Source organism: Macaca fascicularis, chromosome 5 (genome assembly GCF_037993035.2).
Source record: "Macaca fascicularis isolate 582-1 chromosome 5, T2T-MFA8v1.1".
NCBI lineage: Eukaryota > Metazoa > Chordata > Mammalia > Primates > Cercopithecidae > Macaca > Macaca fascicularis.
In genome coordinates, this window is record NC_088379.1 from 104,515,533 (window position 1) to 104,522,978 (window position 7,446).

Genomic DNA, 7,446 nt, shown 5'->3' on the forward strand with positions numbered 1-7,446 from the left:
GATACTGTGCTATCATTTCTCAAGACCATGTTTTTGCACAGTTTGGCTACTAATACAACAAATAGAGATGAAGAAATCTAGCAGATTCCCAAGGTTCTAATGAAGAAGACAATGTCTCATTATTTCCCATGCTTTTAAATAATGTTGACACCAGGAAAAGGAGTATGTGCAGGCTGCCTGTGCCTGTCTGCTTATAGTGTTACTGAGGTCCAGAGCTGTGTCATACCTATTATTGAGTACATAATGGATACTTGAGTTGACTAACACATAATTGAGGCTGTATAAGAACTCAAAGTCATTGCCTGTTCATATGTTTTGGTTTACCTGAATATCAGAAGTAATTAATGAAAGCTTTTGTCTAGTGGGCTTAGCTCTACTAGGTTTTAAAGTAGATAGAATTAACAGGCCAGGGGTAGTGGCTCACGCCTGTAATCCCAGCACTTTGGGGGGCCGAGGCAAGAGGATCACCTGAGGAGTTCGAGACCAGCCTGACCAACATGGTGAAACCCTGTCTCTACTAAAAATACAAAAATCAGTCAAGCATGGTGGCACACGCCTGTAATCTCAGCTACTCAGCAGGCTGAGGCAGGAGAATCACTTGAACCTGGGAGATGGAGGTTGCAGTGAGCTGAGATCCTGCCACTGCACTCCAGCCTAGGTGATACAGCGAGACTCCATCTCCAAAAGAAATATAATAATAATAAACAAATAAGTGGATTTCTACTTACAGAGACTATCTATTGCTACTTAGACTATCCAAAACAATGCCGTTGATCGCATTGTTATCTTCTGCTGGTTAAAAGTGGTGTCAGGTTACCTTCTTTGAAGAGAAAAAGACAGCATAGGTGTCCTATTTTCTTCTTCCCTTCCTTTTCCCTCCCCTCACCTCTCCTCCCCCTCCCCCTTGCCTCCCCTCCCCCTCCCTCCTGCCCTCCCTCCCTCCTTTCCTCCTTCCTTCCTTCCTTCCTTCCTTCTTTTCTTTCTCTTTCTTTCTTTCTTTCTCTCTTTCTCTCTCTCCCTCTTTCTTTCTTTCTTTCTTTCTTTCTTTCTTTCTTTCTTTCTTTCTTTCTTCTTTTCTCTCTCTTTCTTTCTTTCTTTCTTTCTTTCTTTCTTTCTTTCTTTCTTTCTTTCTTTCTTTCTTTCTTTCTTTCTTTCTTTCTTTCTTTCTTTCTTTCTTTCTTTTCTTTCTTGGTGTTGCTCTGTTACCCAGGCTGGACTGCAGCCTTGACCTTCTTGATTCAAGGGATCCTCCCACCTTAGCTTCCCAAATAGCTAGGCATGGGCCACCATGGCTAGCTAATTTTTTTATTTTTTTGCAGAGACAGGGGGTCTAGCTATGTTCCCCAGGCTGGTCACAAACTCCGGGGCTCAAGCGGTCCCCCTACCTGGGCCTCCCAAAGTGCTGGGATTGCAGGCATGAGCCACCATTCCTGGCCAGATGTCCTATTTTCACGAAGCTGTTATATAACAGAAGAAAATCAATGAGATTAGCAAGGAAATATCTATAGGATTGAAAGCTAGTGATGTTCTTAAAACTTTTTTTAAACAACAGTTTCCATTTTTATTAAGTTTTCTGTTGACCAAAAAACTCCCTCTTGTCAATCAAGACTCATACTTTTACAATACTTATGGATGCTCTATTCTTTATGATTTAGTTTATTTCCATTTTTAAATAGTTTTTAACAATTTTTCTTTATTTTTTTCAAGCACAGAGTTTCAGGAAAATCTCCATTTTTGTATATACTTTGTTGCATGTGTTTTATGGCCATTAATGTGTCTTTGCCTATTTGAGATTCTACCATGTCAAAGATTTAACGATTAGGTTTTTATATATGCATGTATGTGATTGTTTTGTTTTGTTTTTGCCAATCTTAAATATACAGAGCTGAAATTGTATGTTTTATTTCTCTATTTATTCTCCATTATTCTTTATTGCTCTTCAAAGGACTTGTAATTCCAAGTTCATTTACAAAACTGACCAGAAACCATCCAATAAGCACTAAGTTAGTAATGGGAACTATGTAACCAGTGGAGGATATTCAAAGGACACAGGAAGTACAGGCACTTCCTTCCCTGACTGTAAAATCTGGTTGGTGTACTAAGTCATAGAATTATAAATAGTTCAGTACCCATATAAAGAAGTGTGACTAAGAACCAAAAGGATGCAGTTAGCAAGCACCACAGCCAGCACACATTCACATAATGAATGGGAGAGTCACATACTTCCTTCCCTCATTTCATCCAGGCCTCTGTTCCAATCTGATCTCCTGAAGGAGGACTTCCTTGATTACCCTATCTAAATTACTGTTTCCATTACTCTTTATCCCCTTACTCTGCTTTGGTTTTCTTTAGGCCAGTTCATAACCCTAACTCTAAACTTGCTGTTAAACATTATTTAATTAGTTGTTGATTGCCTCTACTACTAAAATATTAGCTCATTGATGATTTGTAGATAGATTGCGATAAAATATTTGGGGAAAACTCAAACGTAATTTTTTTCTTTTCCCCTGAGATGGAGTCTCACTCTGTTGCCCAGGCTGGAGTGCAGTGGCACGATCTTGGCTCACTGCAACCTCTGCCTCCTGAGTTCAAGCCATCCTCCTGCCTCAGCCTCCCAAATAGCTGGGACTACAGGTGTGTGCCACCACACCTGGCTAACTTTTGTATTTTTAGTAGAGACAGGGTTTCACTATGTTGGCCAGGCTGGTCTCGAACTCCTGACCTCAGGTGTTCTGCCTGCCTCGGCCTCCCAAAGTGCTGGGATTACAGGCGTGAGCTACCAGGCACCTGGCCAAATGTAATTTTTTTTAAAGATTAGTCTCAGAACTAATAATGGAACTAGTAGGAAAATTACTATATGCTAGTTGCTGTGTTAAGTCATTTACATGCACTTATAGTACCTCATTGTATCTTCAAAACAATATTTTGAGGTAGATATACTTATTTTTCAGATAAGGAAACTGAAGCTTAAAAAACTTAAATAACTTTCACAAAAACACAATTCTATCGTTGGAGCTCTTAACCACTATATATTATTAACTAGATGGTAATTGGACCCTATAATAAGAAAGATCATTGAAACAGAAAGAAATAATCTGCAAAGTATGTGAAAAATTTATGTAGGTAGTATGTTGAGCCAACAACAAGATACTTATCAAAAGGAATTTATCTTATAAAACTGAAATTCTGAAAAAATAAAATATATGGGATAAATCAACAGTCTTTAAAAATAACTCAAGGCTGGGTATGGTGTCTTATACCTGTAATGCCAGCACTTTGGGAGGCTGAGGCTGGAAGATAACTTGAAGCCAGGAGTTCAGGATGAGCCTGGGCAACATGGTGAGACATCGTCTCTACAAAAAAAAAAAAAAGCAATTAGCCAGGCATGGTGGCACATGTCTATAGTCCTAGTTACCTGGGAGGCTGAGATGGGAGGATTGCGCCATCCCAGGAGATCAAAGCTGCAATGAGCTATGATCGTGCCACTGCACTCCACCCTGGGTAAGAAAGCAAGACCGTGTCTCAAACAAAGAAATATGTTAATAGGTGGGAGTTGACTGCTTGACATCTATAAAAGAACAACCTAGAATGACAATATTTGGTAATCCATCTCCAGCATTGTCCCAGGGACAGGGTGCCTTGGCACAAAAATATGAATCTCTGGTCCATTGGACTTTGTTGGGGTTGGTTGCTTGAGGACACAAACCGTACGACTAATTCACCTTGTTTGACTTCCAGATTCATCAAGCAACCATATGATAAACATATCTTCCCATATTGGTTTACATGTAGGGCTGATCAGAAAATATAACTATCCAGACCACAATAGTTACATTGCTCAGAGTCCATTTTAAAAATGGTATTCGGTTTTCTGCTTTGTTGGCTTGTCATAATTACCCTCTATGAGTTTGGCTAAGGGAAAGATACCCCTCTGGACTGGATTTTCTCTGAGTCCTGAGACTGTGATGATTCTCTGAGGAAATGCTATCCTATAGGTATTGTCTGGGTAACTGACCATCCTTCCCCAGGAATTGCCATGAGCCTCTCTTTGTACTCTAACTATATCACTGGAGACCTGTGAATTAGGAACTCTTTTAAAATATAGTTTAAATGGGGTCTTGCTCTGTCACCCAGGTTGGAGTGCAGTGGCATGATCATAACTCACTGCAGCATTGTACTCATGGGTTGAAAAGATCTTCCCACCTCAGCTTTCCAAGTAGCTGGGGCTACAAGGCATGTGCCACCACACCTGTCTAATTTTTAAATTGTTTTCGTAGAGACGAGGCCTCGCTATATTGTCCAGGCTGGTGTCAAACTCCTGCCCTCAAGTGATTCTCCTTCCTCAGCCCCTAAAAGTGCTGGTATTACAGGTGTGAGCCACCATGCTCAGCCTTAATGTATTTTAATAGCAAACTTACAGGAACTGCACAAAAGACAGACACCGTTAAAAACATGTACTTGCTGTAGGACAACCCAGAAAAGTATAGTGAATGGATAGAATCTATTGAATGATAAAAACTATAGATATCATTTAGTTGCCATCAATAATAAATTTACTTATTTTTATAAAATTCAGATACTAGCATTTAACAGATTTCTTTTTAATTGTTATGAACTACTGAAACTTGCTTACTGAAATATTTGACCTGCATTAATGATTAATGCTTCATTTAAACACTTTTTTCTTTTTTTTTTTTTTTTGAGACGAAGTGTCACTCTGTCGCCTAAGCTGGAGTGCAGTGGTGCAATCTCGGCTCACTCCGCCTCCTGGGTTCAAGCAATACTCCTGCCTCAGCCTACTGAGTAGCTTGGACTACAGGCGTGCACCACCATGCCCGGCTAATTTTTGTATTTTTAGTACAAATGGCCAGCCTGGTCTCGAACTCCTGACTTCGTGATCCACCTTCCTCGGCCTCCCAAAGTGCTGGGATTACAGGCGTGAGCCACTGCGAACCCTTATTTTAATGTTACAGTTTGAGAGATACCAATTCCCATTACCTACTCAGGACATTGCTTAAAAACATGGGATGTACTCAAACATGACCAAGGAATCTTGAAAATTAAAAGATTGGAGCAAAATTGGAATGTAAAAAATTATTTTATTATTCTAGTTAGTTTTTTGTTTACTCTTTCCTTGGTGATTTTTATGAGACTGAAGCACTACCTACTGCCTAATAAGGCACCTTGGTTTTTTTTTGTTGTTGTTGTTGTTGTTGTTTTTGAGACAGAGTCTCGCTCTGTCACCCAGGCTGGAATGCAGTGGCACTATCTAGGCTCACTGCAAGCTCCGCCTCCCAGGTTCACGCCATTCTCCTGCCTCAGCCTCATGAGTAGCTGGGACTACAGGCGCCTGCCACCACGCCTGGCTAATTTTTTGTATTTTTAGTAGAGACGGGGTTTCACTGTGTTAGCCAGAATGGTTTCAATCTCCCTACCTCATGATCCACTCGCCTCAGCCTCCCAAAGTGCTGGGATTACAGACATGAGCCACCGCGCCCGGCCAGCACCTTGATTTTTAAAAGAAAATCAATAAAAAGAAAAAGTAAAGAAAAAAAATTTTTAAGGGAAACCTCTTCTATTCTAATATATCCATGTGCCAACACTTTATGCTTTTACAATTATGGGGTGCAAAGAGTTTTTGTTTGTTTGTTTAGAGACAGGGTCTTCCTCTACTACTAGGCTGGAGGGCAATGGCACAATCCTGGCTTACTGCAGCCTCTAACTCTGGGGCTCAAGCAATCCTCCCACCTCAGCCTCCTGAATGGTAGTTAAGACTACAAACATGTGCCACCATGCCTGGCTATTTTTTTTTTTTATTTTTTGTAGAGAAAAGATCTTGTTATGTTGCCCAGGCTAGTCTCAAACTCCTGGGCTCAAGAGATCCTCTGGCTTCGGCCTCCTAAAACTCTGAGGTTATATGCATGAGTCACCCCCAGCCTGCACAAACAATTTTGAATTCTACATTTTTTCCGCATGACATCTTATTGCAAATATTTTGGACATTCCCTATAGATGGGATAACAGTTTTTAAACTTTTTTTTTGGAAAAATTTTAAACTTACAGAATACTTGTAATAGTAACTCTTCTTCTAAGCCCTTCTAAATTCACCAATTATTAATTTGTTGCATTGCCTCTCTTGATCTCATTACTTCTGAACCATTTGCGAGGAAGTTGCAGGCAAGATGATCCTTTACCTCTAAATACTTCAACATGTAACTCCTATGAATAAAGACGTTTTCTTACAGCACCGTAATACAAATAATGAAATCATGAAATATAATAGTAGTTTTATCTAAAATAAAAATCATAAAATCAATATTCATATTTTGCCAGTTTCTTCAGTCATTTTGACAAATAGTACAAAAATAATATTCTTCCTGGTGCATCACATCATCATTGGTAACATTAGTGGCTTCAGAATATTCTACTGAGTAGATATATCACAGTTCCCTTAATCAGCTCCAAATGGTTACATATTCAGGTAATTTCCGTCTTATGTTATTATAATGTTCTAATGCATACATTTATGAGAAATGTGTTTTCCTATTTAGATGATTTCCTCAGGATAATTTTTCATCAATAGAATTAGTTTATAGGATATATAGTTATGACTGTTTATACATAATGGAATTCATGTTGCTCTCCAAAAGTGTGGTATCAGCATAAGATGTCACAGCCAACTTATCAGTGTTGGGTGTTAAAGGAATTAAGAATGTATTGTTAATGATTCTTGTTGCTAGTTTCAATATTTACTTATTCACAACCTTTACCTTTGTTGCATTACCTGTTATTTTGGAAATGTTGAAATCTACAAAAAATGTGAAACAATACAACAAACACTTAGAAACCCTTCACCTAGATTCTCTAGTTGTTAATCTTTGAATCAATAAGGATTGATAAGGGCTGGGTGTGGTGGCTTACACCTGTAATCCCAACACTGTGAGGCTGAGGAGGGTGTATCACTTGAGCTCTGGCGTTTTGAGACTAGCCGGCCAACGTGGAGAAACCCCATCTCTACTAAAAATGCAAAAATTATCCATGCATGGTGGCGTGCACCTGTAGTCCCAGCTATTCAGGAGACTGAGGCAGGAGAATCACTTAAACCTGGGAGGCAGAGATTGCAGTAAGCCGAGATTGTGCCAGTGCACTCCAGTCTAGGCGACAGAGTGAGACTCTGTCTCAAAACAAACAAATAAGGACTGATAAGAATACTGATGTAATTTTGAAAAGTATGTAGTAGCCAAGGGGCCTGTCCCATATGGAAGAGTTATGGAAATGGTTAATAGAACATGGAGTCTCTAGGTGCAATACAGATGGGTAGCCAAGAAGGGTACTATTCAATTTGTACTATGAAAAAATATAAATAAATAAAAATAAGGGCCAGGTGAAGTGACTCACATCTGTAATCCCAGCATTTTGGGAAGCCAAGGCAGGATTGCCTGAGCC